The sequence below is a fragment of the Oryx dammah genome, unplaced genomic scaffold (genome assembly GCF_014754425.2).
Source record: "Oryx dammah isolate SB20612 unplaced genomic scaffold, SCBI_Odam_1.1 HiC_scaffold_20, whole genome shotgun sequence".
Taxonomy (NCBI): Eukaryota; Metazoa; Chordata; class Mammalia; order Artiodactyla; family Bovidae; genus Oryx; species Oryx dammah.
In genome coordinates, this window is record NW_024070204.1 from 51,240,085 (window position 1) to 51,267,215 (window position 27,131).

The window sequence follows — 27,131 nt, forward strand, 5'->3', positions numbered from 1 at the left end:
CTCTTGAACCTCGTCAGCAATTACTAAATACTCCACGATTACGTCAATCTTTAAATGAAAGAAGGGGAGAAGTAGGAGAGAAAAGCACGTTACCACACTCCCTCTGAAGTCCTGAGGGAACTTGTAGACCGGGATCTTGGCTTCATGATAATGCTCATTTTGGAGGAAAAAGAAAAAAAACAAACTCTTCAAGAATTCTGATTAATACATTTCAGCTGTGTTTCTACAAAGATGGCTTGAAATATATTCCATTTTCAAAGGAGGTTGTTTGAAGAAATCCAAATTTCCCGGAATCCAATTTCTGCTCCCAGTCCAGAACAGAGAGAGGTTTCTAAGACACAGAAGCTTTTTCCTCTTTCATACTGAATTTACTCCATCACCAGGCTGTTCGGAAGTGACAGTTTGTTTTCTGCTTTGCACTGCCAAGGGAGGAACTGGATTTTGAATCTATTCTTCATCTGGTCACAAGGGTAACCAACAGAGAGAAAGAGCCACTTGATCGCATCTTTTTTGCACTTCCACAATACCAGGATTAAAGGTTTCCGACCGTCTAAAAGTGCTCAGGTTAGAGAGAAAGGAAACAAAAATGACCGCGAGGTACAGTAACGACACCAGAGAGCTGTCAGGGAAGTTCCATTTCAGGGCAACCACAAAAAAACGCTCCTCTCGGGGGAGCCAAGAAGTCAGAGAGGGAACAAAGCTCTCCACACTTGAGTTGGGCTCACTGTTGTACCTGCGAACGTAATTTCCGCTGTGTCCCCTGATTAGAATCTGACTCCACGCCTTTGTGAATGAGAACTATCATTCAATCTCACCAGGCAGAAACTATTCCTCAAGGGCTGTGTGACGTCTGTAGGAAGGCAGTTCAAAATATCGCAGGGAAGTGAGAGAGAGGAAAAAAAAAAAAAAAGACCCGGCGCCCAGCGGGTCTAGTCAATTGCTGAAATTTACAAAGCTTCTTTGCAGATCAGCGCCAGAGAGGAGGAGTGTAAACTAGCCAAACAGAAGATATCTAGAAACTTATTTCCTCCTCTGAGAAATGAGGTGTCTCTTGTTATTCAAGGTAAGATTCCCCGAGCACCTTTATAAGGAACACACCCCTTCACCATAGACTTGTTTATCCACCCTCAAAAAAAAAAAAAAAAAAATCATTTTCTCAAACTCTTGCACAGAAAACTAAAAGTTCTAGTCAAAAGTAAAGTTGAGAAGACTTGGGAGACTTAGCAGCTGTTCATTTGGGGCACATTTAATGAAATTTCATGCTTTGGGGTTGGTTGTAGAAACACAAATTGTCTCTTAAAAATTAAACAGAATGTAGCAGGCATCGTTGCATCAGGTCATCCTGTAATGTTTAAACTGAAAAATCTAATGTCATGTTGCTGGACAAGTGGCTTCCTGTACTGAGGCTGCTTCCTTGCAGGATGTTTTGTAAACCTTATTTTTTTTTGAAAATCATATGCAAATTTCATTGATTTATATGTATATACCAAGATTCTGGGTTTGCAAATTCCTAACAGCTCTTTAGTAAGGAATGAAGCTTATATCTCAACATCTCTTATTTTGAAAACTAATCCCTGCCCCAGTTCTTATATCTGAAATAAAATATTTTTTGTTTTAGTAGACATAATCTAAACTGATCCATTTTGAAAACAAACTTATGGTTACCAAAGGGGAAATGTATGGGAGAGGGATAAATTAAGAGTTTTGGATTAACTTAAAAACATTGGGATTCCCTGGTGTCTCAGACGGTAAAGAATCCGCCTGCAATGCAGCAGACCTGGGTTCAATCCCTGGGTTGGGAAGATCCCTGGAGAAAGGAAGGGCTACCCACTCCAGTATTCTGGCCTAGAGAATTCAATGGACAGATGAGCCTGGCAGGCTACAGTCCATGGGGTCTCCAAGAGTCAGACACAAATGAGCAACTTTCACTAAACACACTACTGTGTATAAAATGGATAACCAATGGATTATATATATATATAGTAACTAGTATATAGCACAGGGAACTTTACTCAATATTTTGTAATAATTTATATGGGAAAAGAATCTGTAAAAGAATGAATATATGTGTAAATGAACTACTTTGCTGTACATATAAAACCAACACAACACTGTAAATCAACTATACTCCAATAAAATTTTTTAACAACCACAAAAAACAAAACAATTCAAATCGCTCTTAAGAGAAGAGGACTGGATTTCCCTCCCCAATCCCTCTAAACATTTCCACTAGGATATATATTAACATTTGTCCGGGTGTGCCGACTTAGTTAATTTGAATGTGAATTATCAAGTGAAAAATACTTTAAGCATCCTGATTTCTTAAATGACATTAGTTAGTACGTTGGTTCTTTAGTCTGACGTGATCCTGGTATTTATTTAGCATTTGCAGACAGGATATTGTAGCGCAAGTGTGACCCACCCAAAGGACTTGGAAAATTAATGTAGTAAGGCATCTCGCCAGACCTCTGGCTACTTATTACAGCAAACCCTTCACCTCCTCCTCCCCCGTCATACTTCAAGGTGCGTTTATTATTTAGTCTCCTCTCAGGCCACTTCAGGTAAATGCCAATAAACTGCTTGCCATATAGTTAGCTCCTTAAGCTTTTCAGCTTTCCTATGACTGTTCAGGGCACTCACAGAGTCTTGGCTCTGTCCCATGTTAAACACGTTGTTGGCACTTTAAGGGAGGTTAACCAATCACATACTTTCAGACATTCAAAAGAAAGTTGGGGAAACTACTCCCCTTTTTGAAGGGAGGGGGCTTATGAAAAGAGGTTTATCTTTTTTTCTTGAAATTTTAATGTAGAGAAAAAACAAAAATAAAACCCAGGCTAAGTGAAAGTAACTGCTATTACTTATTTGAAGTACTGTTCTCTTTCATGTAAGGCCCAGCCACTATTTTCTTGCTGATATTTCAGAAAGAAAGTAACAGTAATCACCAAATGAAATGTCTGAATGTTGAGGGTTCAACTCTCTTGAAATAGCTGTATGACAGGGAGCTCAAACTCCGTGACAACTTAGAGGGGTGGGGAGGGGTTGGAGACGGGAAAGAGGCTCAAGAGGGAGGGGACATATGTATACCTATGACTGATTATGTTGATATACAGTAGAAACCAACATAATATTGTAAAGCAATTATGCTCCAATTAGAGAGAAATTAATTAAAAATTAAAAACCCTCCTGAGATAGTCAGTCCTCTGTTTTACCATCCCCAAGAAAGCTCTTTCTGTCCCAGTGAGATTACTTAGCTCACTGGCAATCCCTTCCCGGTCAGAAAAACATCCTTAGTCTCTTTAGGTTACTGCTGTCCTGTGCTCTACTCAATGTTACACGTATTCCAAGAACCTACCTGGGAAAATCCTAACTGGGTACACTATATCACAGTCCTTTAATGACTAATACATCACCCCTGTCCCCAAAGAAAACAAGTTTAAATAGTGGGGAATCTGACAACATATGCAACGAGCCAGAAGACTTGAAGCTTCTTAGATACATCCATCAAAGTTACAGAAATCGACAGACGCAGAGTGGTACACAGTAGCACAAAGCCATGGAGATTGAAACCTTTAATTTTGCTCTTATCCCTGATATTAAGGTAGTGACAAACTGATCACAATTTTTTAAAACCCTAATAGTGCTTGTTCAATATTACAGTGTTTTCTCCAGTCTAAAGAATTTTTTCCCCCATAGGGTAATTTCTGAAATAATGTTTTCTAAATTGAGTATCACATATTATTTCCTCTGAAAAGCTCCTCAGAATGAAGGGATATGAAACCGCTTCCTCCCACACATTCCTGTTAGTACACAAATATATGATGGTGTACACAATGGCCAATGAGGATGCCTGAATCTGGGGAGAATTTAGGGACTTTAGGAAACACATGGACCTTGTCTGGAGGGCTTTAGAGAACATGCATTTGATCTAGAAGCTACTATGTTTCTAGCATTGGAGAACATGCATTTGATGTAGAAGCTACTACGATTTCTAGCATTTTCCTGATATACTGAAGTGTGTAGTGTTATATAGACTTCTTTTTGACCACTCCAGTACTCTTGCCTGGAAAATCCCATGGATGGAGGAGCCTGGTAGGCTGCAGTCCATGGGGTCGCTGAGAGTCGGACATGACTGAGCGACTTCACTTTCACTTTTCACTTTGATGCATTGGAGAAGGAAATGGCAACCCACTCCAGTGTTCTTGCCTGGAGAATCCCAGGGACGGCGGGGCCTGGTGGGCTGCCTTCTGTAGGGTCGCACAGAGTCGGACACGACTGAAGCGACTTAGCAGCAGCAGCAGTTGACTACTGTCACTGCAACATTTCAAAGGACTGTACCACAGATGTCTGTGTTCATCATGGCCATCCAACCGTACGTATACATTTGGTTGATTCAAACCACTGTGTGGTATCATGGTTCCTAAACTTCAGGCATCTGGACACAGGCATCAGAAGTCCTGTCCTACTGGCATCTATACCATGTATACACCATTATGAGTTGATATTTTTCTTCATTGACTCATTCTCTTTTAACTTAAATGACATAAACAATAAGCTTATGTTTATTTGATTAAATGGGTTTGACATGCTGACTGCATTTCCCCCAAATAAAAGTGTTAATTAAAAAAAAAATCCAGATATCACCTAAAATCTCTCCCATACTAATCGTGGTCAGCAGGCAATACAGGCAACACTCCTGTGGAAAGCATCAACTGCAGAGAAATAGACTGAGTACATCCTAAAACCTTCCTTTTATTCAGTGGCAAGCACAGTCTGTGGGACTAAGGACAGTTATCAAAAACCATGCATTAAACGTAAAATAGTAACTGAAACCAACTGAATGAACTGTTAAGTTCATTAACAGATAGTATGTTAATTACTATACAATTCAATTTTTTTCAGATGTTATTAACTTTGAAATCCTCTGCCCACTTCCAAATCTCTATCTTTTGAGTAAACTCTTATTTTCAGGTTACAATTTTTGAGAACCATGCTATGATGTAGCAAAATATACAGGCCTGTCAAATGTGCTTAAAATCAGGACTGCATATAGGTCAAGTAATGTTGTAGGAAGAATGAACATGGAGCATGGGTTTGTTATTTTCTTGCTGCTACAGTGTCCTGGCATTCTACATTGTACTCAAGTATTTAATAAGAACAAGACACTTGGAACTCTTGCAGTTGCTGCTGCTGCTAAGTCGCTTCAGTCGTGTCCGACTCTGTGCGACCCCACAGACGGCAGCCCACCAGGCTCCCCCGTCCCTGGGATTCTCCAGGCAAGGGTACTGGAGTGGGTTGCCACTGCCTTCTCCGTATTTCCTACTTATTGAGGAATAATGTGGTATTGCCCTTATCTGGAGGGGAATCAGTAGCAGATTTTGAGCTGTTTCTCCTATATACATTTGGATTCAAGGACTTTTCTGTAAGCATAAACCTCCTTGGAGCTAAGTTCCTTGACTCCTGAGGAAAAGCTCAACACTATTATATTTCAAATGCTTCTGACCTTCAGGTTTCCTACCTCTTTTGTAAAATGGCAGGTTAGAAAAGTAATTATCATGATTTTGATGTAATCTTGCTTGTCTAACTCTGCTTTTGATGCCTGTGCTTTTGGTGTCGTATCTAAAAATGCACCGCCAGGACCAATGTCAAGGAGTTTTTCCCTATTTTGTTATAGGAATGTTAAGTTTCAGGCCTTGTAAGTTTTTAATCCATTTCAGGTAAATTACTGTGACCACTGTAAGGTACAGGTCCAATTTCATTATTTTATATGTGGTTATCCAGTTTTCCCAACATCATTTATTAAAGAGATCCTTCCCCCAGTGTATGTTCTTGGCTCCTTTATTAAAAATTAATTGACCAAAAAAGCATGAGTTTATTTCTGGGTTCTCTATTCTTTTTTTGTTTGTTTGTTTTAATATTTATTTATTTGGCTGTGCCTGGTCTTAGTTGAAGCATACAGGATCTTTTAGTTGCAGCAAGTGGGAACTAGTTCCCTTCTCAGGGATTGAATCTGGACCCCATGCACTGTGAGCATGGAATCTTAGCCACCGGATCACTAGGGAAGTCTCGAGACTCTATTCTGTTCCATTGATCTATGGATCTGTTTTTATGTCAGTACTATACTGTTTTGATTACTATAACTTTGTAATATAGTCTGAAATCAGGAAATGTGATGCCTCTAGCTTTGTCCTTCTGTTTCAAAATTGCTTTGGCTATTCGCGGTTTGCATATGTGTATGTGTGTCTGTGTGTGTGTGTGTGTGTGTGGTTCCATATGAATTCTAGGATTGTCTTTTTTATTTATGTGGAGAATGCTGTTAGAATTTTGATAGATACTGCACCAAATCTTTACGTCAAGCTAAAAAGTTTCTGCATAGCAAAGGAAATCATCAACAAAATTCTTCTGGGTTCTGCATCGACCTGTATGGGCTTCCCTGGTGGTTCAGTTGCTAAAGAATCCACCTGCCATGTGGGAGACCTGGGTTCGATCCCTAGGTTGGGAAGGTCCCCTGGAGAAAGGAACAGCTACCCACTCCAGTACTCTGCCCTGGAGAATTCCATGGACTGTATATGTATAGTCCATGGGGTCGCAAAGAGTTGAACATGACTGAGTGACTTTCACTCCCTTCACTCCACTCTCCAACTTTACAACTGTAATGTGTGTTTGGGGGGCAGGGTGGGCAGATGCAGACTTTCCCATGTCAACAAACAACTCTCTGACACCACCAGCAGGGTGTCAGAGGATTCAACTCAATACTGACACCATCCACTTGGAGATAATATCAGATTCCACAGGTTAAGGGCTCAGTGCCATGAGACTCCCTTCTGCTCTCTATACATGTCAGTTGCAAACCCAAGTTGTTACTTGTAATACTGAAAAATTGGCTATAAATCAGAGGTTCCCATGATCCCCTCCTTATTTGCTAGAGATGCTAACAAGAATTCAGGAAACACATTTACTCACTAGATTACTGTTTTATTATAAAAGGATATAACTCAGGAACAGCCAGATGGAAAAAGTATGTAGAGCATGGTATGGGGAAAAGACACAAAGCTTCCACCCTCTTTCCTAGTGCATCACTCTGCCCCCATATCCCCATATTCACCAATCCTGAAGCTTTCTGAACCCTATTCTTTCCAGTTTTTATGGAGGCTTCTTTGTTACTGGCACAACTGATTAAATCACTGGTCTTTGAGGACTGATTCAACCTCTAGCCTCTCGCCCAGCCAATCCCCTCTGAAGTCTGGGTGAAAATGAAGTTCCAACTTTCTAAAGGATTGGTTGGTTCCACGAGCAACTAGTCTCCTTCTTTAAGTCCCCTAGGGACTTTCCAGAGGTTACCTTATTAGCATAACAAAAGATACTTTTATGATTCTTATCACAGGAAATTCCAAAGGTTTTAAGAGCTGTGAACCAGGAAGCAGTGGATAAAGACCTAATATGTATTAGAAACAGATTTTGGTCATCCGAATGACCAAATGTATTTTTCTTATAAATCACAATGTCACAAAAGTGAAAACTTAACCTATGTAATGGAAAGATATTTGCAAGCTACATATCTGATAAAAGTGAAGTGAAGTCACTCAGTCGTGTCCGACTCTTTGAGGCCCCGTGGACTGTAGCCCGCTCAGGCTCCTCTGTCCATAGGATTCTCCAGGCAAGAATACTAGAGTGGGTTGCCATTTCCTTCTCTAGGGGATCTTCCCAACCCAGGGATCGAACCTGGGTCTCCTGCACTGCAGGCAGACACTTTATCCTCTGAGCCCCCAGGGAAGCCCATCTGATAAAGTATAAATATTTAAAATACATATAAAATTCATACAACTCAATAGCAAAAGAACCCAAATAATATGATTAATAAATGGGCAAAGGACTTGAGCAGGCATTTTTCCAAAAAACAAGACATATAGATGGCTAAGCTAAGTCGCTATAGACATGTCCGACTCTGTGAGACCCCATAGACGGCAGCCCACCAGGCTCCCTTGTTCCTAGGATTCTCTAGGCAAGAACCCTGGAGTGGGTTGCCATTTACTTCTCCAATGCACGAAAGTGAAAAGTGAAAGGGAAGTCGCTCGGTGTTAGATTGTTTAATCCTGGATATCTTGAAAATCTAGAATTTACTGGCTGATGGACAAGGAGTGAGGTGCTATCTTGTGATTTTGATTTAAATTTCCCTGATAATGAGGGATGTTGACCAGATGGCTAGTAGGTACATAAAAAGATGGTCAACATCCCTCATTATCAGGGAAATTTAAATCAAAATCACAAGATAGCACCTTACTCCTTGTCCATCAGCCAGTAAATTTTAGATTTTCAAGATATCCAGGATTAAACAGTCTAAGTTCACTGTCCTCGTTTCTAGTTTTTAGTCTCATAAACACTATGATGAGGGTTTACATGACAAGGTTACAAGTCTGTTAGCTGTGAAGGGTGTAAGATGTTGAGCCATAGTCCTAGAGTCACTTGTGGTTACCTCCACAATAGAGGGCATTTTGATTACCTCATTAAGTAATCCTGACTAACATGATTATTTTAAAAGGTAACAATACATGAGATCTCTGATAATATAGATTTCAACATCTGTCAACCAATTATACTGTCAATCAAAAGGTGCAGAAAACTAGTTTTTAAAACTGGCATAAGGATTTTTGCCTGGGATCAGTAATGTTGACAAGATATATACTTTGTAAATAACTCTCAGAACTTTGTACTAATTCAAAATATGGGATCAAAAGAAAAAAAAAAAAAAAAAACGCCCTGCATTGTATGGCTCAAGTAAGCTGTTTAAAGTTTCATAAGTGCTGTTATATTTCCTTCATATTCAAACCCTCTCTTCTTCATTCTTTATGTTCTTCCTTATTCTCAAATTATGTGTATCTCTATAAATTTAACCTCATTTCAATTACGTATTTAAATGATATTAAAGAAATGCATGCAAATAGCTCATCAGTGGTGAGAGTAGGATTCTCAAACTCCTGCACTGGTCCCTGCCCCGAGGTCACAAAGGAGGTTGAGCTCTAGAAGGGTGATGGGGGTGCCAAGTGCCTGGGTGGGGCTTGTGCACTGGGGAATTTGCTGTAGTCAGATTAGGTGCCCAGCAGGTATTTTATTTGACCACCCTAAATGTCACTGTATGACTTTTTTCCCTCTGAGTTGGTTTGTGTTTTCTAGGGATGGGTATTAAGTCATGCTGCCAGTGGTCTGATGTGGGCAAGAGAAAGGAAATGGAGGTCTGCCTGGTCAGTTTGCAGACTTTTGTAGCATCCTCCAAACACAGTTTGCACAGCTATCCTTCCTGGACTCTCTGCCTATTGCTGCAAAACCTCTTGTCTTCCATGGGGAGAGATGTGGGGTATGCTGACTATCCAGAGAAAGAGTCAGGACTTGTGGCTGGGTGTACATTATACATACCTCTGCACTATCCCTATTTTTAGTTCACTCATGTTATTGATTTGGGTGATATTTTTAGAAAAAAAATGGGTGGGGAGATCATCTATCCATCATTTTGAAGCTAGAAATCTGAAATTTTACTTTAAAATGAAGGAACTGGCAATGTCAATTTAAGTTCAAGTATTTAAAAATTATATATCCGATGGCTAAATATATTTTGACCCTCTATAAGTATAGGTCAAGATAAAGTATTTTTTTTACCATGGTAAAACATACATACATTTTACTAGTTCATCCCTTTTTAGTGCACAGCTCAATGGCCTTAAATACATTCACACTGTCGGGCAACCATTCAGTTCAGTTCAGTTCAGTTCAGTCACTTAGTCATGTCCAACTCTTTGCGACCCCATGGACTGCAGCACGCCAGGCCTCCCTGTCCATCACCAATTCCCGGAGCTTACTCAAACTCATGTCCCTTGAGTTGGCGATGCCATCCAACCATCTCATCCTCTGTTGTCCCCTTCTCCTCCTGCCATCAATCTTTCCCAGCATCAAGGTCTTTTCCCATGAGACAGTTCTTCACATCAGGTAGCCAAAGTATTGGAGTTTCAGCTTAAGCATCAGTCCTTCCAAAGAATATTCAGGACTGATTTTCTTTAGGATTGACTGGTTTGATCTCCTTGTAGTCCAAAGGATTCTCAAGAGTCTTCTCCAACACCACAGTTCAAAAGCATCAATTCTTCAGCACTCAGCTTTCTTCATAGTCCAACTCTTAACATCCATTCATGATTACTGGAAAAATCATAGCTTTGACTAGACGGACTTTGGTTGGCAAAGTAATGTCTCTGCTTTTGAATATGCTGTCTAGGTTGGTCATAGCTTTTCCAAGGAGCAAGCGTTTTTTAATTTCATGGCTGCAGTCACCATCTGCAGTGATTTTGGAGCACCCGCAAATAAAGTCTGTCACTGTTTACATTGTTTCCCCATCTATTTGCCATGAAGTGATGGGACCAGATGCCATGATCTTTGTTTTTTGAATGTTGAGCTTTAAGCCAACTTTTTCACTCTCCTCTTTCACTTTCACCAAGAGGCTCTTTAGTTCTTCTTTGCTTTCTGCCATAAGGGTGGTATCATCTGCCTATCTGAGGTTATTGATATTTCTCCTGGCAATCTTGATTCCAGCTTGTGCTTCATCCAGCCTGGCATTTCACATGATGTACTCTGCATATAAGTTAAATCAGCAGGATGACAATATACAGCCTTGACGTACTCCTTTCCTAATTTGGAATCAGTCTGTCGTTCCATGTCCAGTTCTAACTGTTGCTTCCTGACCTGCATACAGATTTCTCAGGAGGCAGGTAAGGTGGTCTGATATTCCCATCTTTTGAAGAATTGTCCACAGTTTCTTGTGATCCACACAGTCAAAGGCAACCATTACCACCATCCATCTCTAGAAAACTTTCATTCATTTTCTCAAATTGTAACATAGTAGTATGCATTAAACAGTAACACCCATTTCCCTCTCCTCCCAAACCCGGACAACCACCATTCTGCACTGTCTCCATAAATTTAAGTACTGATGGAAGTGGAATCAAAAAGATTAAATTTTAATGGTACATTCAGGAGTTGATAGCCAGTCTTGTTCTAAATGTCTCATTCTTAAAGAGCAAAGCAAAGCATTAGAAATAAAAGTTAAGATAAGGATTCTCAACTTGAGAAATCGATGTACTTCCTTAAACCATCCCTGACTGTCTATAAAGTGTTGCTTGGTGTTACATAGACACAGTCAAGAGTAAAAATATTGCCTTGACCGGTGTCTGGTTTGTTTCCTTGTACATCATCTCTTTCTGTTACTTTGTTGAAATGTATACAAATGATATTAGCACTCACCCAAATTATAGCTCATATTATATTTCTAGTTCCGATTTCAGATTCATACTAGACCCTATGTTTAATCAAGTGGTTTCTAATGCTATGTAGCTATCTCAAAGGACAATGCTATATTTTAAAATTGAGTTAAATCTTTTAAAAGAGATCAAACAACTGGAAAAATCACATTGCCAACTGAAGCCCTTGTTTCTAACACTGTGAGACAACTTGAAGTTTTCATTAAAATAGCATTTGGAAAAAAAGTGTCAAAAATAAATGGACATGGAACGTGCTTTAACGGTAATTTAATACCTGATGCTTTAGACAATGAAGGAAATTGACTTATTAGAAAGCAAATTTTCAGAGGGCTCATTTAATTTACATTTGTTTGATAACATTTTTCCTAGCTTGTAGTAATGGTAACGGTAAAACAATCCAGGCAACTCAAGTAATTTCCCCTTGATTACACATCACAAATAAGATCTATTTAATGTAAAAGGTCTACTCTGAGACAATGTCTGTTAGTTAAGGAGTGTATGCAAGAGCAGGTTAAAAAGTAGCCTTTGGGGTTAGATTGCCTGGATGCTAATCAAAACACCACTGGTGACTAGCTATTTGATCTTGAACAAGGTATTAATCTTCTCTAAGTCTCAGTTTCCTAGACTATAAAATGGAGATAAAACAGGGTTTTGAGGATTAAATGAGACACGTAAAATCTTGCCAAAGTATTTGGCATATAGCAGTGGCTCAGACAGTAAAGAATCTGCCTGCAATGCAGGACACCTAGGGTTCGATTTCCAGGTTGGGAAGATCCCCTGGAGAAGGGAATGGCAACCCACTTCAGTATTCTTGCCTGGAAAATTTCATGGACAGAGGAAGCATGGGATTGCAGAGAAACGGACACGACTGAACAACTAACACTTTCAAGGGTTCAATGGGCTTCCCAGGTGGCACTCAATGGACATGAGTCATGTCCACCAACTCAATGTACATCATGAGTTTGAGCAAGCTCTGGGATTTTTTTTTTTTTTTTTAACCTCTGAGCCACCATGGAAGCCCCACACTTGAAACTAACATACTGTAAATCAACTAAACTTCCATGCTGCTGCTGCTACTGCTAAGTCACTTCAGTCGTGTCCGACTCTGTGTGATCCCATAGACGGCAGCCCACCAGACTCCCCCGTCCCTGGGATTCTCCAGGCAAGAACACTGGAGTGGGTTGCCATTTCCTTCTCCAATGCACGAAAGTGCAAAGTGAAAGTGAAGTCGCTCAGTGGTGTCCTACTCTCAGCGACCCCATGGACTGCAGCCTACCAGTCTCCTCCATCCATGGGATACTTCCATAACTTTTTATAAAAATTAGATCATTTTCTGCTTCCATCTCAGTTTGACCTTGAGCTGCTGACTCCCTTTACATAATAGACTTGAATAGTTTTCTTCCCTCCCATCTTACACGTCTAAGATTCAGTCTCTATATTGTCTTAGGGTTACCTTTCAATGACACAAAACTTAAAATGTTAAATTTCTTGAAAACTTTCAACAGCCTCCTCTTCCTTACTGAATCAATTACAGCCTTCTCCTGTGATGACAGATATCCAAATCGTACATGGCTTGCCCGAAATCTGCCCAAGCTGCTTCCCCTACCTCCATCTCCCTTCAGGGTCTAACACGAGCAGCAGTAAAGACCAACTATCTCCATGACAAACTCAGAAGTTCAGTTTCTTGGCTTCACTCAGTTCTGTGAACATCTTGGGTTAATTCTGATTATTACTATTCTATATGTACATTTTGTACCTTGTGTGTGATGTATTTACAATAGTCGACAGCACACAATAGCAATCCTAGGGACAGTAGAGTTCCACAGTTACCGTTCAGACAATTGATTTTGACTGCAATCTTTGAAAACAACTTTAATCTCCTAAGATTCTACTTTTCTATGAGATAACACACTTAGCTTCCTCCCAGGGTTGTTCTGAGATGGAAGGAGACAACCTGTCATCCACCTGGGTGCAAGGATTCCTTCTCTATCACTCGCAGATCTCCGCAAGTGCTTTGTTGGCAACATTATTGTTCTTCCCTTTGATCTCTCTTTCTGGTCAAAAATTAACTCGGGGGTCAAGCTTCTCTGGTCCCATCGCTTTTCAGTTTGAATTTGGTGCCCTGGGCTAAGCAAACGTTCAGATTCTGATGCTAATTCCAACCAGAGTGCTTAGGAACACAGCCACACTGTGATCCTCTCTTTATCTGGCAAAGCGGAAGGGACTGTGGGTTCCCATCCTGTATCCCCAGTGTCTGTCCTGAACAGACACCGGGGCTCTTCCACAGAGCTGCAAGCCCCTTGCAATCAGGAACAGGGTTTATTTATCTCTGTATTCCCAGTACCTACAACAAAATCTGGCTCACAGGCTGTCTGCTTAACAACAGAGTACATTTTTTTGGTTAATCACAGTGGATAAGCCTTTTGTAAGTTTTCTTCCTGTGCCCTTTTATGGCATATGCTTCACGGCTGGAATCAGAATTCAAAAACTGAGTTTGGTGTGTTTTGGTGTTTGGTGTGTTTTCTTTTTCATAAGCCACTATTTCTGAAAACTATTTTCTATACCTTCTTTGCCAAAACTGAGTTCCCACATCTTTACAGTAAAAACTTTCTCCCAAAGAAAAAAGAAACACACTGGAAGGGGGCTTAGGCAATCAGTGACCTGACCCCAGCATCATTTTTAAGGAGGAAAAGATTCTTTCTTAAGTGTTTAGTATTTATTATGTCATGAGCTATTAATCCAGATAAAGTACTTCAGTTCAAAGAAATGGCTCTTCTGGGAAGACTTTCCCCACATCTTTACTGGCAGGAAAATGAGAGGGTGCTTGTGGGGACCTGTAATATCTGCCATAGCCAGCCACCCATCAGCCCATGAATGAGAGAGCTGTGCCTCTGGATGGGAAGTCTGCTCTGGCCAGAGCTCAAAGAAATGGCTTGGAGTCACGGAGTGAGGTTATTAACACAATAATGTCTACATCAGCCTCATGAAGGCTCTATATACCCATTTATCAGATGATGGAACTGAAGTCCAAAGAGTGCTTCCCAGCAAGGGAGTGGAAGAAGTGGCTAGAACTCAGGCTCACCAAGCACCAGGCACTGGATATGGCGCTCACACATGTCATCTCATTAATATTGAAAACAAACTCATATTAGTGACAAGGTCGACTGTAGAGCATAGGGAACTACATTCAATATCAGGTGATAAAGCATAATGGAAAAGAGTATGAAAAATAATGTGTATATGTGTAACCGAATTGGGCTTCCAAGGTGGCCTGGTGGTAAAGTATCCTTCTGCCAATGCAGGAGACGCAAGAAATGTGAGTTTGATCTCTGGGTCATGAAGATCCCCTGGAATAGGAAACGGCACCCTATTCCAGTATTCTTGCCTAAAATGCCATGGGCAGAGGAGCCTGGGGGGTGCTATAGGGGGTTGCAAAGAGTTCAATGCAACTGAGCACATAACTGAATCACATTGCTGGACAGCAGAAATTAACACAACATTGTAAATCAACTATACTTTAATAAAATACATTTAAAAATAAGAAAACACACAAACACATGAGCTACGTACTAGTTTCCTCCATCAAAGAGTTGAGGAAACTGAGGTCTGGAGGAGCTTAGGCACCATTCTCAAGGCCTTAGGAGTAGGGACATGGATTTGTCTTTTAGGAGAGCCAAACATCACCTCGGGAAAACTAGGACCTCAGAAACTAAACAAATAGCATCTCAGTAGGAGGATTTTCTTTTCTTAAAATTTTAAATCAATCCTAAGATAAAGATGATGAGATGGTTAGAGTTTCACTCCTGGTCACAGTTATTTTTGTAGACATAACATCAAAATCGTTAGAAATTAATCATTATTTTCATTCTAGGAATTAAAACTTTACGAATGTTTCAGGTATTTAGATACCATATGATAGGTGTATATATAAATGTAGTAGTCAACAAAAACTTTTGGAAAAAGATACACTTTTGTTTTACTATGTTGATTCTTTTTTCCAAAATGAAGACTCATTTTCCTTTTGAGCTCAAGAAAAATTTCAATGAGTACATTATACTTACAGTAATATTTTGCTTTTATAACAGATAATTCCTGAATAAGTGATAGGCAAGCAGACCCAGGTACTGTTTAACCTGACTTTGTGGATCAGTCTGTGCTCTTCTGGGGAGAAAGTCAGCCTTCATTCCAGGCAGGCAGTGAACTCTAAAAAAAATAACTGTATACAATACAGAACTGTGATTTTCAGAGGAATTACTCTATAGTGTATTCTCTGTCTTCTCAAAGAGAGTGCTTTGTCTAACAATTTTGCAAAAAGTTGAGTCTTAAAGATGGTAATTGGCGGAACTTGATTTATGGAAAGTTGAAAGCAAATGAGCTAGAAGAGATAATGCCAAAACACTCTCCACTTTCAGAACAAATTGTTACTCTATACGGGAAGAGAATGTGAAAAAGCTCTCTCCTCCAAGTTCATGAAATTTAAACCTTCATTCAGCTGACAGTCCTTCAGTCAGTTAATTTCCCCCAGGACTAAGTCAGTTCCGGTTAACACACAGACCTCTCTGAAGATAGTTGATCTTTTTCTTAAGAGTTACCTAATAGAAACTCTAAATTACAATGACAGCTTAGTTTCAGTTTAAAAAAAAAGTTATTTAAAAAATAATCTTGCAAATGAATAGTAGTTTAAGCAAGGCTGTTGTAATTCCTTTGTAAATTCCACTACACATCATATCCCGGATATTAAAATGGATCTGCTTCCCACATTATATAATGATTTTGTTATGAAAATCTAGAAGGGATCTTTATAATTTTTCTTTGAAATTATTTGGCTACGAAACTCATCTAGCTAATGACTAACTCTGATTTCTCTGCAATCATCTGACATTCTTGAGAATTCTTGTGAAAAGAAAAAAAAAAAGCCCACAAGTTTTTTATTTCCAAATGTAATACAATTTTTATAAATAATTACTTGACAATTATTGAAGTTCACATAATGTTACATTTTTAAATACTTAATTAAATTTTAATCAGGATTTTGCAGTTTTCTTTTTGTATTTTGGAGTCAATAACTTTACTTTTTAGTTCTCAAATATTTTCATAGGTCCATAAAAAGCTCACAAGCTCTAGACACTGAGGACCAAAGTATGTGCCATGGACACCGGAGCGCTGGTGTTGGTTTTTGGAAGGAAAGAGAATTCCAGTAAGAAGTGATTCATGCGAGGAGACATATTTAATATTTCCAGATAGTGTGTTATTTCCTGCAGTACATTGATGATTATGAGTTATACTTCACTTTGCTAACGAGGTGAAGTAAGGCAACCAGTCTTTATGACTTACTCATGATCCAGCTCAGTCTAGATCCCATGAACAATAAAAAGCACAAGATGTGGTTGTTTCCGGGAGGACCAAATAGTTTAGTTGGGAAGAAAAATACTCCTCTCCTTACGGTTAGAATTTCTCTATAATAACTGAACACATGAGATCATGAGATAATGAATTCAGAGTTTGGGTACATGAATGACCAAACTAAAACAATAATATTGTTGCCTGCTATACCAAAATGATTGGTTAAGTTGTCCTTTAAAACAACTTAACCTAGTGATTTAGACACAGTGATATTGCTGGGGACCCAAAATTTTCCCATAATGGAGGAAGTTGGATGAGAGTCTTTAACAGGCCAACTTTATTTCTACTCAGGCCCAGGGGATATTATTTTGAACTGGGGTTAGGTTTCTACTTCAATTAGAGAAACTGGAAATAGGAAGACAAGATTTCAACCCACAATATAACAGGTATATCTGTATTAACACTGACTCTTATTCTGCTCCATTGTTCAATGAATATGATAGATATTTCTCCTTTGAAATAAACTTTGTTTTTTAAGGACAAATGGATGTATGCTTTCAAAATAGCACAAAATGTACCACAGAGGCCTCTACAACCAAATGCGTTTTCTTCATTGTTGTCACTGTTACTTAAATAGTTACATTCCTAAAGCCTACAGTGAAAATGATATGGGCTTTAGGAATGCTGTGGAATTCTGGCTCTTTTGTAACTGGCAGGTAGGCCAGGAGGTTAAACTTTAATGCCTGAGTGACTTGACTCTCCTGACTCAAGGGGAGTCACGTACCACGGACACAATCTGGCTGCAGCGTTATCACGTGCTCTGTTGGGGGAGGGTGAATCCCCATTTCAGACCAAGCTCTGTGTCCACACAGAAAAGCCACCACCGCCAGTCTCCTATCCTGGGGACATAATCTGTGAGCAACCCACCTTCAACTCCTTAGAGACTATTTCTGAGAACGTATGTCTTCAACTACGGCTTGACATGACTGGAAGCAGAAGAAATGGCTACAGAGAATTTCAGTTCACCCTAAAGAACCACCTTGGGCTTACCTAGTGGCTCAGTCAGGAAAGAGTCTGTCTGCAGTGTGGGAGACCCAGGTTCCATCCCTGGGTTGGGAAGATCCCCTGGAGAAGGGAATGGCTATCCACTCCAGGATTCTTGCCGGGAGAATCCTCAGGGACAGAAGAGCCCGGTAGTCTACAGTCCATGGGATTGCAAAGAGTCAGGCACGACTGAGCAACTAACCACAGCACAGCACCGTGCCACTAAAAATCATAAAGGAATTGTGTGAGACAGTATCTGTTAGCAGGGCCACGGCATGTGTCTGTGCAAATGGTATACTGCACAATTACAGGGGGCACCATTTACACAACCCATGATGGGAATTGTGTCTTTGGAGTCCTGCAACATGGTGGGCCTATCTTTCTGTTTCTCAAATGATGAGACAATACAACTGTATTTTTCATCTTTAGATAGATCCCAAAGGCTCCAGCTGAAGCACCAAGGCTAACACGAGGAACAATACAGAGAAAGGGGTATCAGACAGTGATGGGGAAGACTGTGAGTCAGAGTGACAAGGTATAAATCCCAACTTGGCTCCTTACCCAAGTCATATGGATTTACCTTTCTATGCCCCAGTCTATTCTGCTGTAAAATGGGTGTAATCAAGGTGGTTGGGAGAATTATATTAAATGATGCTGGTAAAATGCTTATATAATGAAAATTATAATGCTTATAATGAGAATTCAGGATTATTTTCCACATTAAAACAGTTGCTGTTCTATAGTGTATGTCTCCTACCTAGAAGTATTAATAGATGGTTATAAGCATCTGCCTGTGATGTGGAAGACCCAGGTTCGATCCCTGGGTCGGGAAGATTCCCTGGAGAAGGAAATGGCAACCCACTCCAGTATTCTTGCCTGGAGAATCCCATGGACGGAGGAGCCTGGTGGGCTAGAGTCCATGGGGTCGCAAAGAGTCAGACACGACTGAGCGACTACACTTAAAATACTTAGAACAGTGCTCAGCACCCAGTTAAAGACTCACTAAATGTTAACTCTTACTATTAAAGAAGATAATGTCTCTCTCTCTTTTTTTTCAATTGTTAGGATTCTGGAATGAATAAAAAAAAATCATACCATATTATCACAATTTGGCCTCAAGAGTATTTATGGCTCTGGAAGAAACATTTTCTGTGTGTCTCTACAGCTGAGAACTAGGAACAGTTTAACAGGATGCTTTTGGAAAAACGAAAAGACAATGACCAAAGGTACACTGAACCATTTGAAGATTTTTTATTGGGGTAATCAGTCCACAAAAAAATACTCTTTCCACTCCTCAAAGAGTGGCTCATTATCCAGGAATGTCTGAGACCCCAATGTGATCAACTTTTTTTACTTGCAAAGAGAAACCTGGAATTATATGAGAGATCTTCCCTTTTAAATTGTTGCTGGTATCTCAAATTTTATAAAATACCATCTGGCCAATACTATGAAATCAAACAAAATAAGTTTGATGTGGGGGTGCTCCTTGTGTTACTAGATTTCTCTTTAACCGCCATTTCAGATGTACTGACTTACTGCTTTACTAATCTCAAAACAACTCCTTTATGCAGACTGGGTAATGCAACAGTGGGCTAATATCAACTATTTATATTTTAATAGTGGTGGTGGTGGTGGTTTAGTTGCTAAGTCATGTCAGATTCTTGCAACCCCATGGAGCCCACTAGGCTCCTCTGTCCTCTGTCCATCCAGGCAAGAGTACTGGAGTGGGTTCCCAATTCCTTCTCCAGAGGATCTTCCTGACCTGGGGATTGAACCTGGATATTCTGCATTTCAGGCAGATTCTTTACCAACTGAGCCACCAGGAAGCCCCATTATAACACCAGGTGTAGTGTGTTATAGTAGCTCAGTCACCTCTGACTCTTTGCAACCCCAAGGACTGTAGCTCACCAGGCTCTTCTGCCCTTGGACCTCTCCAGGCAAGAATACTGGAGTGGGTTGCCATTCCCTTTTCCAGGGGGTCTTTCTAACCCAAGGAATGAACCCAGGTCTCCCACTTTGCAGGCAGAATCTATCATCTGAGCCACCAGGGTATAATAATTCTCAAAAAAAAAAAATTTGTGTGTTAAAGGCCTGAAATGTTTACCATTAGAAATTAATTCCACTGGATAAATTATTTTATTTACTATTTAGCAGTAGGTATGGTAAAAATTTTTGGATAATTAATTGTGATAAAATGTTAAGTGCTTATTCCATCCATACATGAAACCAATCCTAGCAGACTTAATTAAAAAAATAAAAATCTTCATTTTTACTCTTTAACTAATCATTAACCAAAGTCTGAGTGACTTTGGTTACCTGAATATGTAATTTGGTGCCTCTGAAAAACAGAAGGAAACTAGCATTTGATTAGCATCTACTGGAGAAGGAAATGGCAACCCACTCCAGTGTTCTTGCCTGGAGAATCCCAGGGATGGCAGAGCCTGGTGGGCTGCCATCTCTGGGGTCGCACAGGATCGGACACGACTGAAGCGACTTAGCAGCATTCACTTAGTTCGGTTCTTTAACTGTTTTTTCCTTCAAATATTCAAAACAACCCCTTAAGAGTCGTAATTATTCCTTATTTTATAAGCAATTTGATGTTTGGAAAGGTCATGCCTACTTCCTTTGGACCATGTACTTCTCTCATGCTACCAGTATTGATGCTGTCAAGTAAATATTCAGGATCTGGTACTGTTGGCAATCAGCAACACACACACACACACACACACACACACACACCCCAACATTTAAAAACAAGGGTAAATTCATGAGGTTAGAGCTAGCTGCCATATGATAATTCAAAGGGAAGATTCTGTGCTGATGAACAGAACCATTTTCACCTTATTCTGAATCATCGTGTTTCATTGTTAGGCATTTTATACAGTACATATATTAACTGGGATCCCATGTTTTCTTATATTCATCGCAAACACAGGTTGGAGTGTGTAATTAAATCTAAGTAGGTGATTTATCTTTCAGATTTTTCTAAAGGAGAAATGGAAGTCTGCTGGATTGGAGTGGGAGGGTTCTACAGAGATTAGAGGAAAATAGAGGGATAGCAAAACTTGTGTTGATTTCATAGGAAGTAAAGGGTAGAGGTGGCAAGAATACACAGAAGAACTATACAAAAATGAACTCAATGACCCAGGTAACCACAGTGATCTGATCACTCACATAGAGCCAGATATTGTAGAGTGCAAAGTCAAGGGGGACTCAGGAAGCATCACTACAAACAAAGATAGTGGAGGTGAAGGAATTCCAGCTGAGCTAATTCAAACCCTAAAAGATGATATTGTTAAAGTGCTGCACTCAATATGCCAGCAAATTTGGAAAACTCAGCAGTGGTCCCAGGAGTGGAAAAGGTCAGTTTTCAAATCCCAAAGAAGGGCAATGTCAAAGAATGTTCAAATTACTGCACAACTGCACTCATTTCACATGCTAGCAAAGTAATGCTCAAAATTCTCCAAGCTAGGCTTCAACAGTACCTGAACCAAGAACTTCCAGATGTTCAAGCTGGATTTAGAAAAGGCAGAGGAACCAGAAATCGAATTGCCAACATCTGTTGGATCATAGATAAAGCAAGAGAATTCCAGAAAAACATCTACATCTGCTTCATTGACTACGCCAAAGCCTTTGACTGTGTGGATCACAACAAACTGTGGAAAATTCGCAAAGAGACGAAAATTCACAAATACCAGACCACCTTACCTGCCTCTTGAGAAACCTGTACTATGCAGGTAAAGAAATAACAGTTAGAGCTGCACATAGAACAGCGGACTGGTTCCGAATTGGGAAAGGAGTATGTCAAGCCTGTATATTCTCACCTTGCTTATTTAACTTATATGAAGAGCACATCATGTGAACTGCCAGGCTGGATGAAGCACAAGCTGGAATCAAGATTGCCGGGAGAAATATAAATAACGTCAGATATGCAGATGACCATCACCCTTATGGCAGAAAATGAAGAGGAACTAAAAAGCCTCTTGATGAAGGTGAAAGAGGAGAATGAAAGAGCTGACTTAAAACTCAACATTCAGAAAACTAAGATCATGGAAAGGGGCCCCACCACCTCATGGCAAACAGATGGAGAACAGTGGAAACAGTGACAGACTTTCTTTTCTTGGGCTCCAAAATCACTGTGGATGGTGACCACAGCCATGAAATTAAAAGAAGCTTGCTCCTTGGATGAAAATCTATGACCAATCTATACAGCATATTAAAAAGCAGAGACATTACTTTGCCTACAAAGGTCTATCTAGTCAATGCTATGGTTCTTCTAGTAATCAAGTATGATTGTGAGAGTTGGATCATAAAGAAAGCTGAGCACCGAAGAATTGATGCTTTTGAACTGTGGCACTGGAGAAGACTCTTAAGAGTCCCTTGGACAGCAAGGAGATCAAACTAGTCAATCCTAAAGGAATCAGCCCTGAATATTCATTTGACGGATTGATGCTGAAGCTGAAGCTCCAATATTTTGATGCAAAGAGCCAACTCATTAGAAAAAAGGCCCTGATGCTGGGAAAGATTGAAGGCAGGAGAAGGGGATGACAGAGGATGGGATGGTTGGATGGCATCACCAACACAAAACATTATTTTGAGCAAGCTCCTGGAGATGGTAAAGGACAGGGAAGTCTGGAGTGCTACAGTCCATGGGGTTGCAAAGAATCGGACACAACTGAGCAACTTAACAACAACAACAACAAAAAAGGTTAGAGAGTCAGAAGTGAAACTAGTTCATACATTACCATGACAGCTTTAGATTTAATGATGTATAAGGAAATCTAAGACTTCCCAGGTGGCGCAGTGGTAAAGAATCTGCTTTCCAAGCAAGAAATGTTAAGAGACATGGGTTTGACCCCTGGGTTGGGAAGATCTCCTGGAGGAGGAAATGGCAACCTGCTCCAGTGTTCTTGCCTGGGAAATCCCATGGGACAGTGGAGTTTGGTGGGCTACAGTCCATGGGGTCACAAAGAGTCAGACCAGACTGAGCTACTAAACACCCACCACCAACATTCTGACATCTGTTAAGATATCTTTATGTCAAATATGTCTTTATGCCAAATATGTCTTTGCAAGCAATATCAACTCAATTAAGACATTACCAACTTAATCCAATGTCACATAAATACGAACTGATTAAATACTGTTTATCCAGAATAATATACTTATGAAGATGGATTAGTAAGTATTTGAGGTCACTATAATAAATACAAATAAATATAAAGTACTTGGAAAAAAGGAGCCCTTGCTTCAGTCTGCAATAGAAAGAGGGGATGGCTGGTAAGAGAAACACTCCTACGAAAAGCATCACATTATTTTGTTTTTTTCACTGTCTAGGTCTTATCATATTTGAATTTGTAGTGTTCTTCACTGTGGATTTCATCCACTGGAACAGAACTTCTATGAGCACAGGGATTGCCTGTCTTACATCCTCCTACATCTTCAATAACTGGAACAGTGCCTGGTCCATAGGAAGCACTCAACCAACACTGGGCAAATCAACAAGTGAATTACATAGACCAGGAATGTTCTAATAAGAAAGCAGAGAAGGAAAACTCCTTGTGGGATGAATAGTCCCACACAAGATGTCAAGGAAAGAGGATCCTGGATAGGACCTCAAAAGCTGGAGGAAATGAGAAGGTCATTCTTTCGTGGGGTATGGGATAGACAAAACGGATGGGCCAGGCCCAGAGCCGCATGAAGCAATGCGAAGCGCTATTCCACCAGGAAATCTTGATGAAGGGATTTGGGATTACATAAAGAAGAACCTTTTAACAAAAATAGGATGGGCTCCCTTGGGTTTGTTAGAGAGTCAATTTCTGTGAGGAGAGGTATTGGAGCTTTGGGTAGAAGAAAAAACACAGAGAAAATATGAGACTGGGCAGTCAGGCCCTGAGGATAGAACTTTTAAAGGTCTGCTCGAATCCTAGGATTTCAGGCCTCTGTTTTTACCTTTTTGTTCAAAATGATTTAAGAGAATTTCTTAAATTCCTTGAATTAATCATAAATAAAAAGTTTCCTTTTTCTTCCTAAACCAAAAGAAAACAACTATCAAAGTTCTTTCATCTTGTATTTGGCAAAACCACATTTCAGCTAGTGGGGAAACAATTGTTTTACCTTCACTCTAAAAGAGGTCATTGAGAATGACATTAAAGACACATTTTCTATAGATTTCAGAAGACAATTAATCATTTTGTTTTGAAGGTTTATGATGTGATAAAGTATTTTTAAAGCCCATTCTAATTAAACAGCTTGGAGAAAGATGGCTTTAAATCTCAACCTATGGAAGCTCTTATTTCAAATGCTAGTCTACAGAGGACTTCAAATAAACATGACTGTACATCTGATGGTGTGAGAAAGTAAATGGATTTGCTTTATATTTATTAAGATCATCTCTGGTGTCATATATTCAAATGCTAAGATACTAACACAGAAACAATAATAGCTTTGTTTCATTTTTTTCCAACACACAGAATAAAGAGAAGCCTTGATTTCAGATACTTTTATACACAGGCAGATGAATTACCTCAGTGTCTATGACCTTCATAGAGGTAGGTATTGGTACCTATGTCCTCTGAATACCTACCTTTCAAAACTGAATTCTCCAAAAATCTGCAGCTCCCTGACTGAAGGCTTTTTTTTTTTTTTTAATACCTGTGAGTCTTTGTCTAAGGGAGGCTTTCCTGGCCACAATTACATGCTTGACCTATGGATAAGCAAACCAGAGTGCTGGGTTGTTCATGATCCCTAGAAATAGGTGATGGATGAGCGGGAGCTGGTAGGTAAGGGTTCCAGCTTCCTCATCCCATTGATGGGGCCACTCTAAGGAGTGTTCCACTCTGTCCCCTGTTGCCCCAAGCAGGACTCAGACCCACGTTCCGACTGGGATAACTGGCTCGATGATGTTTTTGTGTCCTTTCACTCTCTGTCTCACTTCCTTACTTCTTTCCTTAGGTTTTGTGGACTTCCTAAATAAACTGCTCATACTTTTTGTCCCGGGTTTTACTTCCAGAGTATCCTAGACCAGCCCTGCCTCTTCCATTGTTTTGTGACACCAAAGAAGAGTTGATTGGGACTTGGAAACTAAATAAACAGGGATTAAAGTGAGAAAAGTAGAGAAGACCCTGATGCTGGGAAAAACTGAAGGAAAAAGGAGAAGAGGGCCAGGAGAACATGAGATGGCTGGAGAGCATCACCCGTTCGATGGATGTGAACTTGGGCAAACTCCAGGAGACGCTGAGGGACAGGGAGGCCCAGTGTGCTGCAGTCCATGGGGTCGCAAAGAGTTGGACACGACTTAACAATGGAACAACAACATAAAGTGAGATGGTTATGTGTGTTCTTCATTAAACACTGAAATGCTTCTATGTTAGTTTAATACTTTGTCGAGTTTCTCAAGTTCTTCCCTTTTCCTTTAAATCCTTGTTTTTCTTTCCCATTTGGCTTTTTCAGTCTCTGGCACACATGTGTGAAATAGGATGCCATAAGGGTATGTCAATGAGAAACACTGACTTATTTTTTAAAAGTTTACAGCCTCAGAGTGTTTATTATATGAACCAAAAAAACACTTTACACTTTGTGTGGGGGATGTGTGGGTGTGTATGAAGGGAGTTGTTATGAATACATGATATGCTGGCAGGCAAATGTTATTTCTAGAAGAAATGGAAATGTAAATTTATTTGCCTGGATCTAAATTAGTGTTATTCTGAAATCAGTATATTTTCTGATGGTGTGAACCAACATATAAAATACATAAACACATATATATGTGTGTGCACTTGACGTATACTTAATACTGAGTTGGCCCAAAAGTTTGTTTGGGTTTTTCTGCACAATATTAGGCAACATTCAAATGAAATTTTTCAGTTCAGTTCAGTCACTCAGTTATGTCTGATTCTTTCCCACCCCATGGACTGCTGCACACCAGGCTTCCCTGTCTATCACCAACTCCCAGAGCTTACGCAAACCCATGTCCATCGAGTTGGTGATGCCATCCAACCATCTCATCCTCTGTCGTCCCTTTGTCCTGCCTTCAATCTTTCCCAACATCAGGGTCTTTTCCAGTGAGTCAGTTCTTCGCATCAGGTGGCCAAAGTATTGGAGCTTCAGCATCAGTCCTTCCAAAGAATATTCAGGACTGATTTCCTTTAGGATTGACTAGTTTGCTCTCCTTGCAATGCAAGGGACTCTCAAGAGTCTTCTCCCAACACCACAGTTCAAAATCAACAATTTTTCCATGCTTAGCTTTCTTTATAGTCCAACTCTCACATCCATACATGACTACTGGAAAACCCATAGCCTTGACGAGACAGACCTTTGTTGGCAAAATAACGTCTCTGATTTTTAATATGCTCTCTAGGCTGGTCATAGCTTTTCTTCCAAGGAGCAAACATCTTTTAATTTCATGGCTGCAGTCACCATCTGCAGTGATGTTGGAGCCCACCAAAAAAAGTTTCTCACTATTTCTGGCCAACTCAAAAAAATGCACATACTAAAGATACTGAAAATCAATCAGTAATAAATCTTAAATTCAGAGTTAATGACTGAGCCATGTCTCTTTTCTAACAAGGTTTAACTGTCTTAAGGAAAAAAAAAAAACAAATACCACCCCCCTGCCCCCGCCACCACCACTACCAAATAACAAGCCTGGAGCAACCACAGAGTCATATTAGGTCGGTTGTTAGTCAACAGTGTTGAAAAGCCAGACATGTCAGAATGGTCCCTAAATCTCCAGTTATTTATAGCAAGTATTTTAACAGGGGGAGATAAAAAGGACAGATTTCTTCAGACGTCTGAGACCAGTAAAGGGCCTTTCTGACTCCTTCTCTCTCTGAATGCTTAGAAAAGAAAAACCCCACTGTGAACTGATGAATGGGGTGGAGGGATAGACATTTTGGTGATTTGATCTCCATTTTGCTGAGTAGGAACAAGAGGGAATTCTGAGGTGCTCTGAGTGTTAAAAAGAGAAAGAGGGAAAGAAAGAATAGAAAAGAAATGAGAGAACAAAGAAGAGTAAAAAGTTTCCAGACTTTTCACAATCACTTAAATATTGGATTGCAAAATAAATAAAAATAATGGCCCAAACTTCCACATTATGAAGGCTTGTAATTTCAGAGTGATAGAGCTTTGTAATCATAAAGATATTAGAGATTTGGAACCAGTATAACCACAAAGTTTATGAAATTTTGGAAAGTAACTTTTTCTTTACATATTTCTGATCACTAAAACTAATCCTTTTAAAAGATATTACCTGGGTTCTTTGAACATTAACTGTATTTTTTGTTGTTGTTGTTACAGAGATAGCTTAAGCAGCAGATGGTAGGGAAAAAAATCTTCCTGACATTGGTCATGGCAATGATTTTTTTGATATGGCACTCAAAGTACAGGCTGCAAAAGGAAAAACAGGTAAATGAGACTACATCAAATTGAAAAGCTTCTGCACAGCAAAGG

The 27,131-nt window shown here is 39.8% G+C and overlaps 1 protein-coding gene and 1 long non-coding RNA gene across 2 annotated transcripts in view; one reads left to right on the plus strand and one right to left on the minus strand.

Moving 5' to 3' along the window:
• The window catches only part of PDE4D (phosphodiesterase 4D), a 377,805-nt gene that overhangs the window by 296,017 nt on the left and 54,657 nt on the right, over positions 1–27,131 (minus strand). The gene's annotated exons all lie outside the window — the stretch shown is intronic.
• Positions 691–26,741, plus strand: LOC120879543. Its single transcript, XR_005724813.1, has 2 exons — positions 691–1,063; positions 24,155–26,741. It is a non-coding gene; the product is annotated as an uncharacterized LOC120879543 (long non-coding RNA).